This window comes from Megalopta genalis, chromosome 3 (assembly GCF_051020955.1).
Source record: "Megalopta genalis isolate 19385.01 chromosome 3, iyMegGena1_principal, whole genome shotgun sequence".
Taxonomy (NCBI): Eukaryota; Metazoa; Arthropoda; class Insecta; order Hymenoptera; family Halictidae; genus Megalopta; species Megalopta genalis.
Window position 1 is genome coordinate 31,605,804 of NC_135015.1, and position 26,259 is coordinate 31,632,062.

At 47.1% G+C, this 26,259-nt stretch overlaps 1 protein-coding gene across 5 annotated transcripts in view; it reads left to right on the plus strand.

The window, feature by feature from the left end:
• The window catches only part of Mxd (MAX dimerization protein), a 330,355-nt gene that overhangs the window by 289,432 nt on the left and 14,664 nt on the right, over positions 1 to 26,259 (plus strand). The gene's annotated exons all lie outside the window — the stretch shown is intronic.

Consider the following 26,259-nt stretch of genomic DNA (forward strand, 5'->3'; position numbering starts at 1 on the left):
GGCAATTACTTAGTTGCCACCGCAATACGATGATTTATCGATGAATTATGGAACTACGTGATATACGGCCTACGTGATACGGCCAGAAAAATTTCTAAACAAAAATTCGAGGTTCCTGTGATCGCCTTATATTCAGCGTCAACGTCTGAAGTTTGTTTTCAGAAATCGTAGAGCCGGCAAATGTAACCCGAGCACAATAGAGCGATTAAATTTTTAAGCCGTCGCACGGCGTCGCGCGTAAACCGCCACGGCCGAGTAAATCATCGGAGTAGAACGCAACACGAGAATGTTGCAACGAATCGCTAAACGCATTATTGCGTCGTCGTGTATCTTTGCGTCGAAGGTCAGAAGTAAAAGTAATCTTTGAAAATCGATCCCGCATCTTATTTTTCGTTCGCGGATCTCGTCGCGCGTGAACTGCCGTCGGCGAATTAAAACACGATATCCACGATTGCGTTTCGCGCCGAAAGATCGATCTGCGCGTTCCAGCCGGTGCACTCGGTTGGAAAAAAATAGGTCGATCGTTCCGGCGCCGCATAAACGATATAAAATTTATTTTTAACAATATCCCGCGGCTTTGCGGGAGTTATAAAAGATTCCGGGGAAATTGAACAAAGCAGCGCGCGGGCGTAACGACAGTTATCGAATTCAATGCTATTTTATATTCAATTTCGCGGCTATCCAGCTATAAACTGGCCTTAAACGGGTTTATTTCGCTACGCTTTATCCGGTTACATCTGCCGTATACTATCGTTCAAAAATTCATAGTCGACGATTGCCGGCGATGCTCGCGCTTTAACGCCCGATCATAAAATAGAAACAAATCGCAATTATTGTTCCCGATGCTGTATCACACTCCCCAGCCTCCTCCCCCGTCTCTCACACGTAATTAACACCCGGGACACTTTTACCAACGGTTACGGCCGCGCTTAGCGAATAACGAGCAAGCAATTAATGAATAATGTACAAGTTTCGAGAACAATGGACGACCAACGACGACTTTGGTAATCATAAAAATTGCGCGAAGTCATACCGAGTTCTCTTTCGATCTCGCATTCTCGCATTTCGTCGGCGGACCGAACGGCGGACAAATTCGTGTCCGAGCATGATTTTGTCGGAACGAATCGCGCGATCCAGTTATGGCAGACGCGGCGAACGCGTTCGAAATTGCGGAGACTATTTTCGACGGGGAATCCTAGGCGAGCAGCCGCTGCGTTTGGCGCGGCCTGTAGCGTCGCGGGAAATCGCTCGGAGAGAAAAAGGAAAAGGATAAAAATAAGCCCGAGACGCGAGGCGACGCGAGAGAGAGAGAGAGAGAGAGAGAGAGAGAGAGAGGCGACGCGCCGAGACGCGGGGCGACGCAACGGGAGACCGCGAGTGCACCAGATACTTGACGCGCTCGTACACATGTAGCCGTTTCCACGGGGTACAATCAGTGACATTCGCGCGTCGCGTTCCAGTCGTGCCCAGACGTACGAACGGGAACGAGGTCAATTGACCGTGTCGAGTCGCCGAGTGTCGGCACACAGAAAGAGAGTAAGTACACGCGGGGACGTGTACACGCGACACGTACCCTGTGCATCGAACAACGTCGTTCCCAAGAAACGGACATACTCTACCGGCGGGGCCACCCTTGGATTCTCACCCCCGCGACTCCCATCGGCGTCGCGGTGGTCGTCGTCGCGATAGGAGCGGCGTTGCCAACGAAATCGTGAACACGCGAAAACAATAAACCTTATTGATCGAGGACCGTCGTCCGTCGTCGTCCGTCGTCCGACGTCGTTCGTCGTCCGTCGTTTGGCTCGTTCCTCGAGATAAATTCTCCTCCTCGGGGGTGTAGCGAACCATTTTCCCCTCTTTTGAAAACGAAAAGCCAACCGAACGAGAACCCCCCCGCCGCCACAGAACCGCCGTCGTCCTCGTCGTCGTCCTCGTAGCCGTCGTCGACGTCGACCCTTGAGCGAGCACTCTGCCCGAGCGAAATTCAAGCAAGTCGCGTAACAGTTGGCTAACTTTCGGGCCACCGAGTTACACGCGCATTTATATTCCATTCTTCCGTGATCCGGATGAAAGGAGGCGAATGGAGAGAGGCACCGCCACGCTCGGTCGCCGTGCTCCCTCCGAGTTGAATTATTTCGACAATTATTGGTTGCGCGCCGCTGAAGCCCGCTCGATGGATGGGCCCGGGCCGACCGCCATTTACAAGGGAAATGTTAGCCTTCGCCGCGGAGACGATACAGTCGTTACGCTGTCGGAAAATGTCCGAGCGGTCTCTCGCCGGCGGTACCTGATTCCGATTCGGACCGCGCGGACGCGGCCACCTTTCGGTTGTTGTGTATTTTGGCCAGCGTGCTCGCCGCGGGGCTTTTCTTCCGCGCGGTGTCGCTCTCCGAGATGCGAATTTTAATCGACAGCCACACCGAATGGAAATTAGCTTCCTCCGTGGACGCGCTCGTTGCTCGAGCTGTTCCGCGAAATTAAATTTCGGCAACGAGAATATCAAATTTCGGCTCGGTTCGACGATTAACTTTTTGTCCACGATTTTCCGGATTTTCGACGCTAGATTTGCGGAGCGCCCGAAAGCAGACGTTTCATTTTAGCTTGTAAAAATTAACGATAAGACGTTTGTTCTGATCTTTAACGAGCGTTGTGTAAAGTTCGCCGCGAGTAACGCGCACGTCGAATAAATATCTGGTAAATGTGTCTTCGCGCGAGTCCGAAAGATCGTAAAATTAACGAATCGATCGTCGCGATAGTAATAATCATTGAACAACGGTGAACGATATCGAACGCTTGTTTCGAAAAACGTCGAGCCACGAGCGCGCATAAAATCCGGCAATAACGGCGCAACAATCGTCCGCGCGGCCGAAACCTGAGAAAAATCGAGCAAAGTGTCGGGACGCAATATTTCGTGGTACACGTTAATATACGGATGACACGGGGTAGTCGGCGTTCATAAACCAGGGTCACAATTTATCATATTACCCTATCGATTCGGCGGCCATTACGGGCTCGCGGTCGCGGGCACACGCACACGGGCAACGGGAGCCAACAAAAAAAGAAAAAAAAGAGAAGAAAAATCGGAAAGCGGAGACCGTTCTCGAATCAAATTTATTCGTCGTTTATTGCCGGCCACCCGGTATATTGAACTAGCACGCCGCCATTTTTCACACGCCAACGTTTTCGCCGCGACGCGGCGCGGCGCGATGATCTCGTCGACGATAACTTCTGCAATCAAAATCTCGATTGCGTCCCCCCCCTCCTCCCGCGCTTCGTCCCCCTGCCCCGCACCCGTCGCTTTTCCAACCGCGGTACGGGCGCCGCTATTTTCGCCGCGTTTTCCAAATTTTCCTATCGATGCATTACCGGCACGGACACCGGAAACGCGTTCGACGTTTATAAAGCGTTTTACTGGGCAGCCGCCAATCATTATTCCCGGTAATTCGAGACCGAAATGGTCCCTCCCTCCCTCCCTGCCTGCTTCTCCCCGGTCCTCGCGAATCTGTGTCGGTTTTTTGGGAGAAGAGGGACGCCGCGAACGGGGGGAGAAAAAAAACAGTCGGACGTACCTACGGCCGTTTCTAGATCAAACAGTAGGCGACATTTTCACGGGGGGATAATTACTCGGCAATTCCGGGGAATTGGATTCGGTGCCTGATGAATCGCCCGGGAAATTGATTTCTGTTAAAGGATAATTGCCGCGCTAGCGGACCGCTGCGGCGCGCGCTCGCGTTAATCTCGTTTTAATGCGCTTTCTTTGATGTAGAAAGCCAATTTTTTTTGTTTTCGCCGAATGAATAATAAATCGCGCGCCAAAGTGTCGCGAATTCCGGCGCGGCGGTTTATAGAATTTAACCGCGACGGTACCGAAACGCTTTTAATACGACGATTCTTTTTTTTTTAAATTAGTCGATTAAATTTTCATCGAATTTTTAACCGTCGAGTTCGCGGTTAACTCGTTTCTGTTACGTTTAACGCGGTTCGAGCCCGAATGTCTGGCATCGTTCGGTAACGCCTCGGAGCGGCGAACGTCGACTCCAAAAAATCGCCAGCATAATCGAAGCTGTTCGATTAGCGAAACCGGTGGCAAATGATTCGTATCGAACACGGCGGCTATTGACCTTAAGTATTTCGCACTCTGGAAATCCTGGTAACGTTCGATCGGACGTGTCGCGATAAAAATGAGTTTCATAATCTATTTAAAAAATTTGTATCGCCCGTATGCGAATGACGCGGCACTCAACGTGTTAATTAGGACAGAGGACGCTTAAACGTTTTTAGCTTCGGACGTGTCTCCGACACCGCCAATCATTGGCATCGTAAAAGCTGTGCTTGTAGGAAATAATTCGATGAATTTCTCGATCGTAGCACACGCGGAGAAAACGAACCTTGGAAAAATTAAAACATTGGGATGTCCGGAAAGTTCGTGCCGATTTTACATAGCCAAGCTTCACAATGTGATCGTGGATGGTTGATTTTGATTTATTTAGCATTCCTGCTAATTGACGTAATGTCGAGCGTGGGTTATTCTCGATTTCTGTTCTAATCATATCTTCGTCTGTGGTGGACGGCCTATCCCTGGGCGTTCTTGATCTTCAAGGTCGAAATTTCCAGCTTTAAACCGTGCAAACCACTTCCGCACAGTTCTTTCGGCTACAGCATTCTCGCCATAAACAGCACATATCTTATTTGCCGCTTGTGTGGCATTTTTGCCCTTTCGGAAAAAGGAAAGCATTAAATGCCTATAATGCACTTTATTTGCCACCATATTCTAAGGCGTACAAAACTGATAAAAATTAACGAATCGTAACCAAACTTTTGTCCAAATATGGCTGAAGTTATCTCTTTTAGAATATGTACACATGTCATTTGTTTTCAATAATTGTGATATATTCGGTCAGGTCTCTCACGCTACCTACCGAAAATCGGCTCGAACTTTCCGACAACCCAATAGATTCGAAGTTGTCGTTTCCCCGAAGAAGCGCCGATCGCTTTCTACGGTCTCAGATTTAGCACGAAAATGTTTAATCGAGAAGACGATGCTCTGTTCGACGAAAGCTGTTCCGCTCGAAAATTGCGCGAACAGCGCGATCGTAAACGCGTTGTTGCGAAAAAGGCGAGACTCGAACGGGCGGTTCCCGCGAAGGATCAGGGGCCAGCTGCTTAATGAAATACGTTAATTAACAACGGTGTAAAAAAAAACCCCGACACCGGGCACGCGGCTTTCAGCGCGATCGCGCGTTGATTATAATCGAATTTGTTGCCGCCGTCGCCGAGGACAGAAATGCGGGAAATTTATACCGGCTTCGTTATTTATCTCCTTTTCGGGCGCGGGCCGCGGCGATAATTGCGCGCCGCGTTCTCCTTAATCATTCGAATTACTATGCTGCAATTTTAATTATTGTCAGCCGCGATTGTGCGCGGCCGTAATCGATTCCAAATAATGGCCCCTTCCTCCTGCGCCGCTCCGCTGACTAATTAATGCGACTGCTCGGCCCCCCCGCCTCTTATTTTTCCGTGTAACATACTGCCCGCGGACCGTTCCCCATCGCGGATAAATTAGCGATTTGGTATACTTTGCGACAAATCGGCGATCGGTTCGGACATTTTTCACGCCGCGAGACGATTCGGCAAGAACGAGGCTTTAACATGTTGAATGCCACGCCGATTTTACAGAAATTGTCCGTGGCGCCACGATGAATTTTCTTTTATGTGATACATGTAATGTTGAAATATTATCTGCAATAGATAAGTTACAGTGTATAACCATGTTTCACATGTTAATTGCGACAGGGGTCACTGTTTGAATCGACGATGGTAATAATACAAAATTTTAGATATTGACATTTGTTCGAAATTTTATATATATATATATATATATATATATATATATATATATATATATATACACTATATATATATATATTACTATTTATATATAATAATTATAATTTTATAAATATATAAATATTATTTATTTATATTATTATTATTATATTTATATATATATATTATAATTATTATATATATATATATATATGTTCGAAATTATATATATAATTATATATACTATATATATATTCCCATCAATTTGGGCGCGCCGGTCACCGGTGACCCCCGTGGCATTCAACGTGTTAAAAACGATGTTCCCTTTTCGGGAGAGCCCTTTTCCCATTGTCTGTTAACACTGAACCTACTGCGCCGGTCGTTTAGGCCAGCTTCACATTTTTTTTGAACTGATCGAATATAATATAATCGATGAAACGTTTAAATAAATTCATTCTTGCCACACTCCTTCAAAGCGCATGCTTCCTCCAATGCATGCTTGGCTTCTTATTACTTGGGCCGCGGAAAAATTTGGAGAAATTCTCATGTATTTTTTACGGTCTCCAGTTTGACGCGCAAACGATGCTTCTCGCCGCGTGTTTCAACCCTTCCGCGATAAAGCGGGGAAACGCTGAAACTGATCGAACAATCATCGAGGTCGAAACTGAAAACGGATTCAACGATCCAGACCGGTTCGACGGTCGCCCGACGAGGCAGCAACAGCTCGGGCGGCCATAATTTCTGTGAAAAAAAGCGCGGGAAACAATGGCGAGCAACGGCGGCCTGTAAACAAGTGGAAATGGCGGCGCACCTGTGGCCTTTCCGTTTAATTTCTGCGGCCACTGAAAAGCGACGAACGAACACGGAGAAGGGACAGTTCGCCAGATGTTCGCGAGACGAATCTCGTTAGGCTTCCGAGGCTATTTCTGTGAGAAAGCGAAACGATATCCCGCTCGCGCGCGGCTCTTCTCATAGAGAAAGAGAGAGAGAGAAATGGCGGGGGAGGGGGCGAGAAAGAGAAGCGGGGAACGAGAGACGGTCGGTTACGAGAGAATGCACGGTGTTCGCCAGGTATACACTTACGCCGGGTCTCGCTGTCATTAATTAATCTCACGTGATAAATGCTAAGTCGTCTGGCAACTTCGAAGATGTTAACGCTCGGCGTGGCCCAGCTGCGTGCCGCGATTGAATCAGGAACAGGAGAACGCTGAGACACCGGTGGCAGATGTTGCTGCATAAATTTCTGTTAATCCTTCGTGGCAGCGAGACCGAGTCGTTTGTTTCGCCGCGCCGCTTCGAGCACGAGCCCGGCCCGAGCCTGGCCCGACCCGGTCCGCCACGGCTCGGCTCGCGAAAGATCGATTCCCGGCAATCCCGGCCGTGGCAGCGGCCTGTTCGAATCGATGCGACCACGTAGCCGTTCGCGAACTTCTTGCTGTGAAATGTCTTTCGCGTGTCTTTGCTCCAGAAATAAACGTAATTTCCCCCCGAATAATAGATCACCACCCCGTCCACGGATCTTCCGATGCGCTTCTTTAGGCGTTTTTGGTTCTGGTCGCTGGAAAATATACGCGTTCGACGGGTGCATTTTATTTTCGCTGCAAGTCATTTTTTTTTTTGGTAACGAAATAAATGTTTCGCTCTCACAAAATTAAAAAAGAATATTATTAGAATATTATTAGAATATTATATATTATATTATTATATATTATATATTATATTATTATATTATTATATATTATATATTATATTATTATATTATTATATAATATATATAATATATTATTATATTATATTATTATATTATTATATTATATTATTATATTATTAGAATATTATGCGAGCCAATAATATTCTATATTATATATAGAATAGAATAATATATTGAATAATAATAAATAATAAATATATAGAATATATATTATATTCTATATATATATCTTCTTCAATAATTTTGCTCAATCGAGATCCATGTAGCAACGCGTTTAGTTCCCATTGGCTCGGCCGTCTCCCGCCAGCTGATCTCGCCGATTCCTCATTGGTCGGTGTTTATCGTTAATAAACTCGCAAACAAAGCCGCGGATTGCATTCTCGCTAAAGCGAGAAGTTACTTCGAATGATCTCATGAACGTCCAATTTCCGTATTGCGAGACATTTTTTTGGGACACCCTGCGTAACCGGCCGGTTAAAACAGTATCGAAGCTCGTTATCGCGGATCGATGTGAATCGTAGAAGGAAGTCGAGCGATCGAGCGATCACGGTAGCAGAGAAAAGGAACGACGGTGGCAGAGCTTCCCGTGACCCCGTAAATACAGGGCTGGGTCCCTCGGCCTTTTTATTTGTTTTACGCCCGGGTCCCGTCTTTTCCAGCAGCCCTTTTTCCGGGATACTGGGTGCAGAGAAGGGGGGTGTACGTACATTTTCGATGGACTCCCGGGCAGCCGGCAGAGCCGAGGCGCCACGGAAATAAATTGAATCATGCGGAAAGTAGAATTACAAATACATCCACGCGGCGTGGGCTGCGTCGTTGTGTTCGTGGCTGGTAGTTTCGCGAAGCTTGCCGGGGTTGGAAGGGGTTGGCGAGGGTGCGGAAGGTCGAGCGGGGTGGAAGGGACTCGGTCTTCCAACTTGGACATCCTCGGGTATTATCTATCTCGGAAGTTCGTCCCCCAGGTTGCGGCTGCTCAATTGACGATGACGAAGACGACGACGACGACGACGACGACGAGGGGGAGGAGGCGGAGGAGGCGGAGGAGGAGCTCGCGGCGGCGGGAGCCGAGGGGTTAGGGGTGGAGGAGTACGGTCACGCTAATCGCACCCGGCTGGAGATTGGCTTTTAGCACAGAGTTCGGGCAACTTGTATCGCCAGGAAATCGCGCGGAGCCCGTTCCCCGGGAATTTACGGGCCGACTCGTTTGCTCCGGCAACGTATTTATGGGAATGAAACCCCGCCGCGAGTGTGCCAGCGCCGCCTCGGAACGGATGGAAATTTCAATTGTTTCTCCGAGATTTCGGTTGCTCCTCTTGCCTTTTTCCTTGCTGGGCGGAACACGGGGATGATGCTGGTCGGTGCGGCGTGCTGCCCTCGGAATTACTCCCCTCTGGCTGTTCGCTGTGTTTCGGTTTCTTTTTAACAAGTTACGATGCCGCCGCCGCTGCTGCTGTTGCTGCTGCTCGTCGATAGTTGAAAATTGTTTCCGAACATGCTTCTATCGCACGAAAATCATTGTAGACATATCCTCCCGCGGGATAATTATTGTTTGCAAATGGTTGTAATGAACGAAAACCGAGGAGAACTTTGGATTCGCTAGAATGCAGATGTTTGCGCGAGGTAAAGATGTTAAATAACAAATTGGAAATAACGCGACAATGTCTTTGAGTTCTTCTTCCGACGTCTTCGATGCTCCGTCTCTCGCCGATCCATTTTTGTCGCAAACAAGCCGTGTTCCCGGTCTAATTATAACCAGCGATTTAACAGCTAAAAATTGAATGCCGCGTTACGTTCCTCGTTACAGATTTTTCCTTGTCGCATCGGCAACGGGGTTACGTAATTCATGATTATTTATGTCGTCGAACTGTTGCATCATATCGGGCCGCGTACAGTTGCATCATCGTTGAAGTTACACAGCTCGCTTAAGGGTTTATACACCGGCAGTGTCGAGAGATCGAGCCAGGATCTGATTTTAATACCACAGACACCGATAAATAATCGGCGGTTTTTCTATCGAACGAACATCGGTCGCTTCTTCGTTCGCGAATGTAATTTCCCGTTTCCAACGGCTTAATTATTCATCGAACGGATCGATCCGCTGAATAAATTTCCACATTTGCACGCGCCTGACGAAATTGCATAACTAGACTTCTGTATTTCAACCTGTCTCGGTTAAACTCTGACGCGAGACCCGTCCGTCTGCCGACGATCTGTCGGAGTTAAATTTGTAAAACGATCGCGGTTACAGTTGCAAAATCTAAATGAAATTATCCGCGTTTCGTTAAGGAACGAGGCGAACTTTCTGAATCGGGTCGATTTCAATGTCAGCGTTCAAATTAGCGAAGATTGATCTCCCGGCGCGGTATTTAATCAAGCCGTTAGCTTATCTCTTTCGGGGCAATAAAACAAGCATTAATTAATTGCGGCGTCGATCCTCGTCGCTTTACGACGCCGGGCCGGGTCGGGCCGGGCCGCGCCGTCAGGAGTTCGCTGGTAAACTGGCTAGTGATATTCAATATATTCCCCCGCAGGGTTTTATCGCGAAACTTCAATCGTTACAGGCAAGTCCGCGGCGAACTATTCTGCGGCCGGGTTTCCGGTTAATCACTTCCTGCGATCGCAACAATTTTCTATAGAAATCGTAGCCCGAAGCCGCTTGTGCCTCGACGACGGGGCCATTATTAGCGGTCAATCGATGGAATTGGCCGGCAAGGTCAGCCATCAGTTTGCGTTCTCGTTGCTTGCTTCGTTTATGCGCCTTCTCTCCTCCCTCCTCCTTCCCTCCCCCTGTTCTACCCATTTCTACGACGACGATTTTACTGATCGAGCGGATTTCTATGACAAAGAACCTGACCGGAAGAGAACTTCCACGAAGGACATCGTGTTACGATCAGCGATCACCGTTGTTTCTTTTAAGAGGAGACGGAAAGTAATAATTATGGAAAAGAAGATCTTTCGTTTTCAACGAGCTTGATAAATTGAGAACGATCGAACGGTATTTCAATATATTTTTCAGTATTTTTACAAATTAAACATTTTTTGTTACTGGTTATTGTTTGGATAAATTTTATAGAGCAGCTTGAAGATCGAAACGTGAAATCAAGGGGGTAGTTTGCCCTTATTATTGAAAATTATCTATTGACGTATATTATTCAAATCACTTTCGTAGGGTAGTTTCAAAATGTACAAATGAAATTAAGGGGGTAGTTTATCCACACTGTATTTAAAATTATCTCTAGCTATTTGCCATTTAAATAATTTCTTTATTAGCGAAACTTGCATAGAAATATTAGATTAAATAGCGAATTTCTCCATTAAGAATTCGATCGAGTTACAAGCGGGATAAAATTGTTACTAACCCGCAGCGAATATTTTACTTCAACGAAATTTATACATTGAAGTATATTATAATTAATTGAAAGTAGGCGCAGCTAATATCTGTGCACACTATTTAATATAATATTTTAACGTTATCAGAAATTTCCCTTTCCTTGCGCGAGGATTAACAAGATTTTATTATAAATATGCAGGAGCACGTAGCCAACTGTTTTTCGCGCCGATAATTTCGCATTAGTACCCCGCGGGTGTTGTGCGTCTATAATGAATGTAAATGAGCGGGGCATAACGAAGAATTAACTGCAATATCAAGTCGCACGCAGGCTTCGTTTCCCACTTTATCCACTAAACCCGTTCGTCGCGAATAATTTTCTAAAATAAAAATCAACGCGCTTCGCTTCGTGCGAGATCGGTTCGCGATAACGAGCGACGACGATTCTTCGAGTCGATCTCGAAAATCGCCGAGCGTCCCTTAAAAATCACTGGACGGTCAAATTCAGTTTCCGAAAGTTCCGACAAAACCGGCGGAAAGTCGGATCTGGAAAACAACGTTCGAAAATCGGGGCCGAGAAGGGGTGAACGGACGCGACGGGGGGAAGGAGAGCATATGCGTAGGGGTGTCGAAGATGGAAGCGGAGATCTTTGGAGCGGTGCCAATCTCCAGAGTAACTTAGCGTCGGACGCGTCACCGATATGGCTCGTAGACGTTGTCCTGTGTGCGGCGGACACGGCGCGAGGGGGTGGCGCACGTGCTCGCCGCCATTGGCGCAGACTGTGTGATTTAAACCGCGTATACACCTGCGTTTTATAGGCAAATTTCCTGGCATCGGTATCTGAGAACGCTATATCGCCGGCGCGCTGCGTTCGACTCCGGTCACGCGACAGCATTACCAGATTTAGACGACATTCGGCCGTGCCGGGGGGTTGTTTCGAGGGATGAAAGCCGGCCGAATGAGATCCCGGAATTTTTACGGTTCCCAACGTTTATCTGTCTCTCCGCGGCCCGAATAGCGCCGCTTTCTGATATACTCGACTTTTATTCGTTCCGCGAAAGTTACGAGAGAGAGATAACTTTTGATAAATCTTCCGCCCGTTTTGACGACTGATCGCGCGTAAATTGTGCTCGGAGCGCTTCGGTTTTTAGCAAAATAACGGCGATCGTCGAAATCGTTGTAAAAAGATCGGCGTTCTCATTATTCGGAGTTTATTCGTTGATATTTATATTTTGTTTGCGTCGGTGTCGCGTGGGTAAGGGGGATGTTTCAGTCCTCGTGTATTCGACGAAAATTGAACGAAAATTGTTCCGCTATTTGTTATAATCCGTCGGTCCTCTGAAAGCCGCTAATTCGTTTCAACCGACAGATTTTCAATATTTTCCGAAAAGTTCCACCCTTGAAATATGAACACGCGCTTAATATGATCTCTGCTACCCGATAATATTAACTGTTAAGTGTGCGTAATTAAAGAAACGATTTTTGTTCGTAAACGAGAAGGAATTGTTCTCTAAAAAAAATATTTTAAAGACGAGCCGAAAGAGAAAACGTCGATTTTCGATCGCATCTTGCGTGCAACGTGCACCACCGAAACGTGGCTCCGTTGATCGCAATATTTTTCCGAAAAAGAAGGAACGGAGACCGCGATGAAAAGAGACGCCGTACGTATTCGTTTGACACACGAGCAACTTGTTTGTGTAACGCACAGGGAAAAATAATTTTAAATCTCTTTGAAGTCAGTCAAGGGATGGGCAGCAGCAGCAGCAGCGGTGGTGAGTGGGGCTGGGGTGGGGCGGGAGCTGTTTTGCGCGGTCTCTGTAACACGTGACAAACATGTTTGTTCTAGTTTTTTACGGCGTTACGGAGAAACGTGTTTTGAATCGAAGTATCACATAATTCTCCCTGCGGGAAGTCCGGGGGTGTTAAAGTTTTCGGAGTTCTGGCGCAATTTGTCTTTCCCGCCGGGGCAAGAATCTGTTTCGGAAATCGATCCGCCGCGAATATGCAAAGCACACGCTCGCCTTACGTAACGACCCGCTGCCAACGAACGCGCTGTATCGTTTACCGCGAACATTGTTTAACGTTACACTCGAGCTTCTTCTATTGCAAAATTGCAGGCGTCATCGACGATTCGAACTTCGTCTCCTTCGAATAAGGAAAGACTGATTACTAGTTCGATGCATTTTTTTTTATTATGTTTCGATTTTTTATTAAATGCATTTTAGTTACCAAGCTTTTACATGTTATCTAAACTGAACAATTTTACTAAGATGAGAAAAATCCTCCAACTAATTAAAGACTTACACTCGAAGCGGACACATTCTGTCTCATTTGAAACGTCTCGTTTTAAAGAAACGTATCTAACAACGCAAACAGAAAGGACTCAAACGTTCTATAGTATCTAGTAAACACAGGTAAGCTTTTATCCTGTAGATCACACGAGGTTTGAGACAAACTTATCCGTGACGCTCGCAAACGTAGATCACGGATCGCCCTCTCTTCGAAAAATATGATCAATTAACGAGGGTTAGAAATCGCGCTGGAAAATCGACCCGACAAACATCGTGGCAAATATTCTCTAAATTTCGTGGAAATAGTCGGCACGGATAGGAGACGCGAATTAGGATTAGAGAAGTCCACGCGGGGACGGCAGATTTAATAACGTCGGTTGTTCACAGACTCCGTAACAGTTTGTTTGCGGCTCGGTCTCGATGTTTTCTAGCCCCGACTCTCTCCTTCTCCATCCGCGCGTTCCTCCTTATTCGCGTCTACGTCCCAAATCCGCAATTCGGAGCTGATACGAAACGCAATTTGCCGACGGTAGTAAAACCAGATACCCCCCCCCCCCCCACGTTCGCCAGCCGCGCGCTAACCTTCTCTCCGCTCTTTCTGAAGAGGGTTCTCGCCGAGGAAAACTCGTTGACGTCGCCGGTGACCCGGAAACGGCACGGCGTTCGCTGAATTTTTCGAAAACCGATAAAAACGCTCGAAACTTCCAAGGGAAGATATCTCCCCCTCCCAGCCCCCCGCGTCGTTCCGCAGCGTCCCGACGTCTTAAACGCCATTCGACGCCCGGTCGCGTGGAAATTCGGCGTCGCGATTGACTGGCCCCGCGTTAACCGAAGAACGGTTTTATCCACTCCGCGATTTAATATTTAACCGGCGCACCGGAAAATCTACGGAAACCACCCTCCGAGCGCGTCGATTATTTTAGCCGGCTCCCTATTTCTCCCTCGAATCCCGTCGTCTTTCTTTATACTTTGATTCGACCAACACTATTTGTCGGGCAATTAAGAAACCGAAAGCAGAAATTCGTATTTTTGAAGAAATAATCACTGTTCCGTTTTTTCCAAAATCTTTTAATACATTTAATCCAATATAATTAACGCTGCGATATCTTACCCGAAACGATTTATTTCACCGAATATCAATCTTCGTTCGTTCAGTATTTTCGTAAACTTTTTCATAAAGTTTACAGAGAATTTCGCGAATTCGATATCCAAAAATTGAATCAATTTTTCCGGCATTCTAAAAACTGCCGTCTTTTGCACAGTTCAATTTCAACAAATAAATAGTTAATCGAATTTCAATCAGAAAATTCGCCACGTCTTGTACGATAAACGTACAGCGAATTACGCTGGAAAATAAAGAAAATGCCACTGCGATCGGTCGCAGCACGGTAACCGGCTCCGCTACCCTACAACAGCTGCCGTACGCCGCCAAAAATAATGAACGTATTAACTCGTGTTAACAGGCCAACCGGTCATTCCACCGCACGGCCCATCGCGCCCCAATTTTCCGCTTTCATTCCCCAATCCCGTCGTCCTCCGGCGAGGTAAGGGAGACGAGGGTGGCTCGATTAATCGATCGGCCGTCGCATTTTCGCGGGAGAAGAAAAAAAGTCGCGCGGGAATTGGCCGGATCGATAAACAACAATTAAGCGGAAAAGCTTCGGTTAAGAACGGTAAAACGCGATGCCTCTTAGTGACGCTTAATTACCGGCAAGTGCAACCATGAAGACGAGGGTGCGAGGGCTGGGACGAAAGAACGGTGGGAAGGACGAGAAAGAGAGAGAGAGAGCACCGAGCCGCTGGATAGAAACAGTGAAAAAGAACGAGAGAGAGAGAGAGGGGGGGGGGGCTCTTGAATTTGCATACAAACGAGTTTGGGATTTCATTCGGATCGCATGCGTGTATTTGCGCCATTATAAACATTTCATTGTGGTCCTCGATGCTCTCGGTGGCAGGGGATAAGGGATGCTGTTGCTCCTTCCATTCCCAATGCGAAAGAAATTGCGTTCCGATTCACGGCTCGGATCGTTCCAGTCGAGAGTACCGCCAGTCAATGGCGTTAAGCCTACGGGACGCCTTCGAACTCCTATTAATTCCATGATTCCGGCAGGTATTAAGCGTCAGCGAATTGCCTGGCCGAGGCTCCTCGCTTTGTCCGCGCGGCTGATTAATTCTTTTGCACCAGCCGCGCCTCTGTATAGCGACGCGAAATCATTCTCGGCTCTGTTCGCCGCTCCTACACGAATTTTCTTCCCTCTACGTGTACGGGGACGCAACATTTCTTCACGTTATTATTATTATTAGAGTCGGTCGCAAATGGCTGACGCTAAATTTTCAAACGCTAAAATTTACCGGGAATTTTACTTAGAATTTTACTTTTTACTCAAGTGTTCGAACACCGTCGACAAATGGCAAATTTTAACTTTTTGGTTCTGCTAATTATTATTATATTATAATATTCTGCTAATTATTATTATTATTATATATATATACTATTATATATGCTATTACATTATCTAGATTTTTTAGGGAATGATTTTCGGCGCTCGAGGCGTTAACGTCTGGACCGCGGATATTCCTAGGAAATATAAAACGTATTTCCATGGTCGACGATTCTAACAAACTGCGAAAAATGAATAAATTTTAGACCAGCTACCCTGGCGGCAGCGGGTCGACGGGGTAGAAACGTTCGAAAAACCGAGCAAACAATTTGATCCGTTGCCTGTAAAATTTCTGTTTAAAGGCGAGCAATATGCGGCACAGTTACGGGATAAGAAAACAGTTTCGCCGGCGTCGCGGGACCGAAAAGGGCGAGGTTTTGCATTTCAGAGTTATGCGTGAGCATAGGAATCCTCTTCTCTATAGGACACAATGCTTATCGATACACGGGCGGTTCTTCGTTAAATATTCATGCGACGGCTAAGCTTTTTACTCCCTCTACTTTCTTCTTGCGCCGGCTAGGGCGCATAAAGGAACGTAAAAATATTCGAATATTTTTCACGGCGATCGTTTTTATATTTATGGCGACCACTATAAAGGGCGCCGCGAGTTAAACGTGTCATCGAGTCACTTAAGTCCGCCGCGCCGCGCCGCGCTGCCATAGATATTTTTATGGGCAATAACATCGGGGTATCGCAAAACTTGATCGAACTATCGGACTCGAAGCGAACCCAGGTCGCGACGCGCCGCGATGCACCACCGATGCGCCGCGACGCGCGACGACGAGCCGCTCGGAAACGCTCGAGTTTTCCGTACGGAAAGCCCGCGGGGGAGCCGATTAAACACTCCCATCTAATTAATTGCCGGCGCCGATCGATGCCTCGCAAATTGAGACTTCCGTTTATTACAGACGCGCATTGTTAATCAATTGATATTTCAGTCGACGCTAATGAGCAACTATGCGATGGTGATCGATCGCCGTTCCTGGTACGCTACGGGCGTTATGCAAATTCGCGTCTTTGTACGCCTTCGCCTGCCCGCGTAGAAAGGTAGACGTACCAGCGCCGGTTGGTAAAAAAAAGACGATGAATTTTAATTCCAGTTGCACGAACATTGCGTTAGAGGACAGTTGCGCAATGTTTTCGATCGGGAGAGCACGTAGAACCCGTGAGAAACCAACACCGAGAACGAAAGATCGGACTATACGGTGGCCTACAAACGTACACCTTTTCGAAACCGAGCGATCTTTTCTTCAAATTACACTAAATGACTTGAATGTTTTTTTTGTTAGATGGTAGAGGAATTGGTCTACCAGAGACACAACGACCGAAATGTTTTTTCTACGATTTCGCTATTACTCGAAATGACAAGAGAAATGAGAGAAACTCGTTTCTCAACATTTTTTGAGCTGACAAATAAATCTTTCCCTTCAATCGTTCGCAAAGCAATGATCTTACTTGCGAGTGGACGATGAACGAGTTCTCGGGGTGTCTTTTCAGTAGATTCGCCCTCGAGTGGTCAGACATGTTGCCGATCGTTTCTAGGCATTCTCGGAAATTTTTCTTCAGCAACGAAATATTCCCATGGTTATAAAACAACGAGGCTGCTCGCGAACTAACGAGTTCCATTTATTTTTCGATTTATTATATAAATATATATATTATATATTATATTATATTATATGATATTATATATATATATATATATATATTATATTATATTATATGATATTATATATATATATATATATATTATATTATATTATATGATATTATATATATATATATATATATATATATATATATATTATATTATATTATATTATATTATTACATATTATATATATATTTATATAATATTATATTTTTATTAATATATATTTATTATTTTCGACACATTTATTTTTCGATCGGATCGATCCCCAAGCGGTCAAACGTGTCGTGGAGAGTATTCAGGCCAGTTCTACGCGGTGTTCTTCGACGATTAAAAATTCCTGCAGTACGGAACGACGAGACTTAGTCGCGAACGAGCGCGTTCTTAGCGCTCGTTCGAAGCAGATTAGCCGCTAAGTGGCGAGAGACGGGTTACCCAACGCGTTCCGTAACATTCGAACTCGTGCTCTCGCGACGGGCGGCTATTGAAAAATAATGGTGCCTCGGATTTCGGATCGAAATGTCGCGTGTAAGATCGTTCGCCCCACGGTTACGCCACGGGTCGCCCTCCGTTCCGTTGCATCACGGCTGGACGAAACGCGAAAAATCCACGAAATTTCGCAAGCGGTCGCGTCGCATCGTCCGGGATCAATGGCGGACACGCTATCTTTAGAGCGGCGCTTCGCAACAACGGCGTCTCGCGCGCGCTCGACCGACGACAAAAATAATTGTAAACAACCGGGGGCACTCCTTAACGTCGTGACGCAATAGCCGAGCGTTTGTTTGGCCAAGTCCGATGCCGAGGATGAAGGAAGGGACTGGAGGGAGACCGAGAGTAGCGATGGGACCGAGCTTTGTACCGTCGAGGTGCTCGATTATCGATCCTGCAGGATCCATCGATCCCATTCTATACATTCGTGGCTCAAACTTTTAACATTAAATCTGTCGCGGTCTAAAAGCGATTGACAAAAGTTGCCTCCTAAGAATTATTAACACGTTCCGTGCCGAGCTTTTTTTACTCGAATCTTCACACTTTGATATTTTACTAAAACTTGATGTATTACGTGCAATTATTAATTCTCGTACACATAACAACGTAACAAAAACTTATCAACGCCCATTCTTGCGGTGGAAATTGATTCTTCGGTTCTAAATTTCTTGTAAACAATTTGTTCAGTTCACTAAGTAAACATGCAAGCGTGTACCATCGATGGTACACGTGGCACGGAACGTGTTAATAAGTAGAATTTATTCAAATTTTTCACGACAAACTCGTGCCCGAGTAAAGAAATATATTTAACAATTTTTAATGAAAGCAGCTTTATGACCTCAATACTTGTGAAATAAAAAATGCGAGTCATTTGTGCGAATAGATTTGCTTTCGTCGTTCCACGACGTTCGTTCGACAGTGTTAAAATTCAGACTTCAGAGTGGGTTACGCAACGATTAAATCATTCTGCATCGGCGATCGATCTAAAAATCTTTGTTGGCCTCGAGGAAGAAGCTGCAAAAATTGCTTACAACTTATCTAGAGACAGATCTGCTGCGAAGCGATCGAAACCATTTGCTTCGCGAATGTTGATTGAAAAATCTCGAAAGTGGTATATCGAGAAACGAGATCATTGTCGCACTTTGCCGAGCACGGTTCATTAGGTTCTGGACCGCATTCCGCCTGGATTGCGTGCATCGCGTTGACCCACAAAAATCCTCGTTAGCATAAACATTCCGAGTGACAAACTGGCGGCGTGGTCGCGCGAGCATAGTTCAGCGTATCGCGAAGCGGTGTACAGTAATTTCTCCCGGAAACGGCAAATTTCGGGTGGCTGTGAATTTCCCTGTGCCGGTCCCACGCCTATGCGATTTATTGCTACGCGACGCGAACTCCCGAAAGACAATTTAGATGCGAGTCGGATAAAAAAAAACCGCGGAGCTACAAGATACGTGGAAGGTACTAGGTACAGTGGTCCACAAAAGTGTTCGTGCAGCTTTTAAAATGCAATAACTTTTTTGAAACTGGACTAAGTGACCGGATTTTTTTCTTTAAATAATAGCGGGGCTAGTCTACTAGACGATGACCAAAATGCTTCTGTTAAATTTTGCTATTACTTGGAGTGACAAAAAAAGACTTTTCTCAACTTTTTTATCCGAGCCTATAACGAAAACTTAAAAAATGCCTCTCGTAGATCTGCGAATTGCCTTCGAATCGTGGCGAAAAATTAGAAATAAGGAAGTTAAGTCATCATTTTTTATTGTAGCATTACTACTACGTACATATTCATATTAATGTACGCCGGCATTTTTTGCCGACTGTCCGGAGTTTCTATAAAAACGAGCCGCGAGGCCCAAAAAATCGCGACTCGGTGTTCTCGTATCTGCCGGTTTCAATTCCGACCGCCGGACATTTCCAGAAGAAATTACCGTGTAACAGGAAAAAAAGGAGAGAGAATATAAGCGAAGTCCGGCGCCATTACACGGAATCAATTTCTCGAGCGGCAGCCATCGATCACCGGAAGCGCACGGTTTGTCCCGGAGACCGAGGTTAAAAGCGTGGTTCGTTTATCACGAGGAAAAGTCGCGTCGCGTCCCGTCCAGTCGGCGAACGGACGTTCCTGCCGCAAGGCGGATCCCGGTACGGCGGGTCATTGACGTCGTAAAGAAGAAAAATGTTTTTTATTGCGCTGACGCCAGCATTGACATAACGGTATCTCCCTTCGGAGGAGGCGTGCGTGTATCGCGGTCGAGCGAAACGGAACGATTCGAGAGACGCGATTCGAACCCGAGCCGAGCCGTCGCACCACCCCCCCCCCCGCTACCGCTGCACCGAGAGCCGCTTCAAAATATTTTTAACGAACCGCACCGGGATTATTTTCGGTCGCTGACACACTTTACCGGCGCGGGGAGACAGCCATCGAGCACAGGAGACGGAGAGAGAGAGAGAGAGAGAGAGAGAGAGAGAGAGAGAGAGAGAGAGAGAGAGGAGATCAAAGGGAGAGGAGCAGAGCACTCTCGCTTTTTCCCCATTAAAACTCCTGGCCAGCGATGGAACCGACCCTGTCTCAAAAGTTCGAGTCAGATGACCAACGGTACGCCTTAAATATTGTCCAATTTTATGCGATCTTCTACTAAGGTCAAATACTTTCGACAAGGTCAAGTCATTTCGTGCACCTGAGAGACAAGAAGAACATCGTTCGTTGCACCAAATTCTTGTTTAAACGGCAGAAACTAAAAGAAACGAAAGAAGAGAACATCGAATTTTTAACGTATCTTTTAACGATACTGTTTAAACGAATGAAAATTGAATATATTACATTGGCTACCAGACCGTGAATTTTAACGCAAAATAAAAATCGCCTTCGTAATTTATTCGTGTTCTTAATCTCGCCGGTAAGTCGACGGGGTGTTACGTTAACAGTGTTACATATATTGAACAAATATCTCGTGAATGTATCTTTGCGATCGGAATGATCGTAAATTCGCAAATGGTTGGACCCGTCAATCTGACGGGTTCCGGTAAACCCGGTGTTAATGGAGCACCGTTTTCGTTAACAACCGTCCGAGCGGGAATAGGTTCTATTTAAAGAGCGATCAAGCTCGCGGCCGCGGCCCGGCGATATCCGCGGGCTAATTTAAAGAAACGAAAGTCCGCGCCGCGCGACAAGCCCGCGCGACAAATTAAATGCTCCGTCATCGAATAAAACACAAATGTTATTACATCGCGGCCGAAGTTGTTATCCCGGTGGCATCTCGAGGCGGAGAATAAGTCGCGTGTGCTTTCTCGCGGCGCGGCGGTTCGGAGCGGTAAGTCACGACACGAAACATCGCGCGGCGGCCGGGGCAGCAGCGGCGGCGGTGCTTGTAGCTTTCTTGAATATCATGTAGGCTTTAATCGGACCGCGGATCGGGAAACTACCGGCTATTCGTCAGCCGGCGATAAAAGGGGAGCCGTGCGATAAAGCAATCTTGTATTTTAAACGAGTGACAACACGTTTCTGGAAGCGGCCGGATCAGATAAACAGCGGGCAATTTCGCTCGTCGTTTATTATTAAAACGTAATATTTCGGTCCGCGGACCGGCGGCCCGAAACGAAGCGGATTTATAACCGGCCCGGATAAGATGGAAACGCGGTGCCGCTGATTTCCGAGCGAAAAAATTGCCCGGCGCAAATGCAGCTTTTCCTTTTTCTTTCAGCTATTCGCGCGGCGAAGCTCGCATCGATAAATTCCCGCGTGTCCCACATGCGCGCTGGATCCGTTTCCTTCGCCGAGAGGAGAGAACGAAAACGATTCCCGTGGAAAGGCGCGTCGCGCCGCGGCGGCAAGATTAAACCCGGCGTCATATTTACAATCCTGCAACCGGGTGTGTCTTCGTTCGATTAATTCAGCCGCGTATCCCCGGCATCGCGACCGAAACGCGCACGTTTTCCCCTCCGGAGCGTCGCACGCCCGTCGACCGCATCGGCAAAATTCGCTAGTCGAGCGGATTCGAGGCGGAACGGAGGAGCGACCCCCGCCTTTTTACAGCCGCTGTGTGTTACGCTGCCACTTATAAATTCCTGATTTACACGACCGCGATAATACGATTGCCGGTACGCGAGCTGCGGCTTTCCTCGTCGCGCGACGCCGCTTTTTGCGAGCGGCCGCGGCTGCTCTCTCGGCTCCGCTCTGCGCTCGAGCTGTGCGAGCCTGCGATCCGGGATCCACGATCCGCGAACCCGGTAAAAGGCGTATTACTCGGTAACTCAGCTCCTTTTTGCCTCTCCGCCGCGGCGACGCGACGCGGCCCGGTTACTACCACCCTAAACGACCCTTCCGAAACGTAAGAAACGCTCGACAAGGGTACAGTGCGCGCCAAAACCACCGGCGATGCTTTATACTCGCCGGTCCGCTGCTAGTTCTCCCGAGACTCGCTTCCTGGAAGCCTACCAAGACCGTTTCATTTAATCCGCGATCTCGTTTTCCGGTTATTCTTACGCAGCGCCGGCCATTATCGTCGCAGTTACAATGATTAAAATGTGGATGATCAAAGTCTGAGTGCGGCAACTTGTTGAACAGTGCGCCGAGATTAAAGGTAATCGTCAAGATCCGAGTAGCCGGTCGATGTCTTTAAAACACCGGCACGAAATGTACTGTAATTACTCCGGGAAAGGGCAAATTTCGGGTTGCTGTGAATTTCCCTGTGCTAGTCCTGCGCCTGTGCAATTTATTGCTACGTCGGTGCTAAGGGTCTTCGAATCGTGGCAATAAATAAGAAATAAAGTTAAGTCATCGTTGGACCGCTGCCCTTCTTTTTGTCGACTGCCCCGAGTTTCTTTAAAAACGAACCGCGAAGCCCGAAGAATGGCGGCTTGGTATTCTCAGATCCGCCGGTTTCAATTCTGGTCTCCGAACATTTCTGGGCGAAATTACTGTATCTGTTTCTCAAAATCTCCTTTTCAAGATCCGATGAGCAAGAACCAATCGATTAATTAAAGCAGATTCTACGGGAAGAAACTTGGGACGAGGTTCCAAAGTTCTCGTCGAAAACTGCAGAATGCATCGGGGAGATAATTCTTCGTGAAAATTATGAAAGTAGTGCGTTACGAGCGGCGGTGGGTGGGGGGGAAGAGAAGATAGCGAAAGAAGTACATTATCGAGGGGATAAAAGGTAGCAAGAGAACCGCATTATCAAGAGAATAAAGAAGCGCGGGGAGAGTTGAGAATTTTCGTTGAAAAGACTTAATTCGATGTAATTTTTGCGCGACCAGTCGCGCCGCCGTTCTCGGCCGTAACCAATTACAATACTAATTGGCTGGAATCCGTTGGCTACGGGCTGCCATAATTTCGGCACTCGCTTCGGGATAGAAATGTTTTATACATGGGCAACGACGTTCCGTTAGTTCCGAAGTTACCTTTGCGGTGGACGTGTCGTCCCCGAAGTATCAAACTGAACTCGCAACTTAAACAATTTTCAAGACACCGAATCCGAGGGTTGCATATCATGAATGCGCAGCATGTAGCGATGCTGTGATTTCATTATCCGCGAGCGTATAATATGAAAAATTGTCCGCGGTCTCTTAATTTCGAACTGGTACGACCGAACAGGTTCACCGGGCCGATCTCGAGGCTCGCTTCCACCCCTACGCTGCATAAGTATTAGATAACCAAGAAAGTTCGCGCAGCTTCTAGGTTCAGTCATTATTAAACCGTGCGTGCGCGCGCTGTGCCAATTAAAACTTACTTATGCTTGTACGAAAGTTTATTCGACGAAGAAATTAACTGACAACTCGTTATCCCGTTTAATCGGGCAATCGCACGCGAAAAAATCGTCCGGAACGAGCTGGAACCTCTTCGTTCGACGCTGGAAACGAAATCCGTGACAATTGGACAGCGGATTTTGGTCACTGAAATTGGAAAAAATAAGAGAAAGAAAAGAAAAGACTCGTTGAAACCGCGAGGAGAAGAAATTCATCGCGATTTCTCCTCCTTTCGAATGATATTTACGACGTTCTTATTTTGCACAAAGATCGGCTGCCTGGTCGTAACGAACTAATAGAAAAATTGTCGAACCATCGGAGAGAGTAACAAAAAAGCAGAAGCTGAGCTCAACCTAGAAAGCAGAGAAACGTCGCCGATACTCCCTATTAGACCGGTAACACCCCATAAGCTGATCCAGCAGCTCGCCACCCCCGAATTGACGAGAAAACGTTTCCGGGCGAGCGCGCGCCTCGTGTTCTCTCTATCGGCTTCTCTTCCTCGGCAGAACCGGGCGACAAGCTCTGCTCGTCGAAACGTAACGATGATTTACAGGAAGGGGGCAACGTTTCGCGACGCGTTGGCCCGGCTTCCTTGGCCTCGAAGGCCAGGGCGGGACAAATTCCCAAGATTCAACCGCTTATTTCCGTGACAAGCTCGTATATCCTAAGACCGGCGACAAATTTTCCCATTGCCCTTAGGAAACCGACAAACTACGGCACGAAAGATGATTGGTGGTGGTTCCGTGTGTCGCGAGTGTCGCTCCCGCGGGACCCGGCTGCTTCCGGGGTGGGTTGCGGAGGGCTGCGGGGCCGGGCTCGCGCCGGGATACTTCCACGCGAGGACGGGGGGCAAAGCTTGTTCCGTCGGCGAAACACTTCTTATTGGTGGCGCGCATTCTGCCCGCGGCTATACGTTACGCTAAGGAGGCGAAACAGCCAGCGAAATATACTCTTATTCCGCTCGAAGCCGCGGCCGTCGCGACCGCCGCCGCCGTAAAGCCTCCGCGGTGATAAAATCTTTCTGATAATTTATACGGGCCGGGCCGGGCCGGGACGACGGCCGGATGCGACAATGGATGTGTACGTACGGGTGGCCGCGCATAGGCGGCGCACCCACCGTCGACGTTTTTCGTCGTCGTCGTCGACCTCCGCGATTTTTCTACCCCACCCTTCGGACTTCTTTTTACCACCGGCTCTCCTCCGGCCTGGCTCCTTTGCATACCCCGCGCTGCTACCCTCGAACCCCTTTCCCTGCCGAAGTTGACCTTGCGGAATCCGATCGCATTTTTCAGCCCCTTTTGCACCCTTTCGCCGGGCAATTTCTTTTTTCGATCGTACGCACCGAGATGATTCATATGTTTATTCTGTACTTCGGTTAACTCACGTTTCTGCAGCTCCGTTCGGGGAGAGGTTGCATCGTCGGTGGATTATCCGCGTCGATGGTTCGCGTGATTTCTGCCTTACGGTTTATCGGCTTCGACTACTCCCTCGCCGGCAGCCTGAAAAATTTCATAAAATCGAAGCGTTTATTTCGTCGTATTAACCCCCTCAAGCCGGTAATTCAATTTCTAAGGATTCGATTATTTTTATCATAATTTATTTAATCTTGTGTAAGGCGAAAAGGTTTCGCGAATTTTTCGAATTGCGAACAAAGTGCCGACGAGGCACGAAATACGATTTATTTGCATCGTATTACGTTTGTATGGTATACGGCGTTTGTGGCTTCTGAAAAATTGTTCGCGTGCAGCTCTATTTTAAAGGGGAAGAAAATATTAACTACAGATATTATAATATATTAAAATATTTAATATAATATAATATTAAAATATTAAAATGTATAATGTAACATAATATTAAAATATTAACTATAGATACTTCTACATCGAAGCACGTCGTTCACCACATCATTGAAATTTCAGTTCAAATACGGCTCCGACAAAAACGTTCGAACCGGTTTAAACCTCTTAGCGAGCAATCACGGTTCCAGGCTCGAGTTCTACGTTCAACATTCGAGCAATTTTTCTGGAAAACGCTTTCTTCTACCGTTTCGCCGCTCGGATTGTCCCCGCTGTTTCCGTTCTGTTTAATTTCTCCTTTAGAACGGTTCCACTTCTACGTTCACGTCCCTTTCTCTCCGCCGACGAGTGTGCTTCTACCATTCTTGGCCCTTTTTCTCCCTTTCTCTCCATTTTTTTGCGCCCTTGCGGCGTACACACGTGCACACACGCGAGCGCGCGCGCGCGTTCGCAGACAGGGGGCTGGGCGTGGGTGTCGGCGCCGGTTATATTTTACGAACACCGAACGGACCCGACGGTGTTCACGGTGACGTAGACCGCCTTAAGGGCCGTTTTCATCCTGACACTGATCACCGAGCTCAATATCGACTATTTCCATGCCCTGGGCGGATATCGAGTGCCGCCGCGGGCGCAATTATCCACCCCTTCCGCCACACTCCCTCGAACTTCCTGTTCTCAGTGCGTAATTTCGGCGCTTAATGAATAAATCCTCCACACGAAATAGTACCTCGCGTCGCTTAAGAAATTTTAGAACGTTCTCTCGGAAAATTAAGAGACTTCGATTTCAAGCTGTCGTAATTAAATAAAAAATCGCGGACGAACTTCGGCGAGTTCGATTTGCGATGGAAATTTCCAACAATAATCTGTTTCGTTCCCTCGAGTCGGAACACAATTCTGTTCTCTTGTCACTCGCTAATTAACCCCTTGGGAATATAATAATATAACCTTGGCGCGCCATTTTCTTCGCAGTTACCGCGATTAGG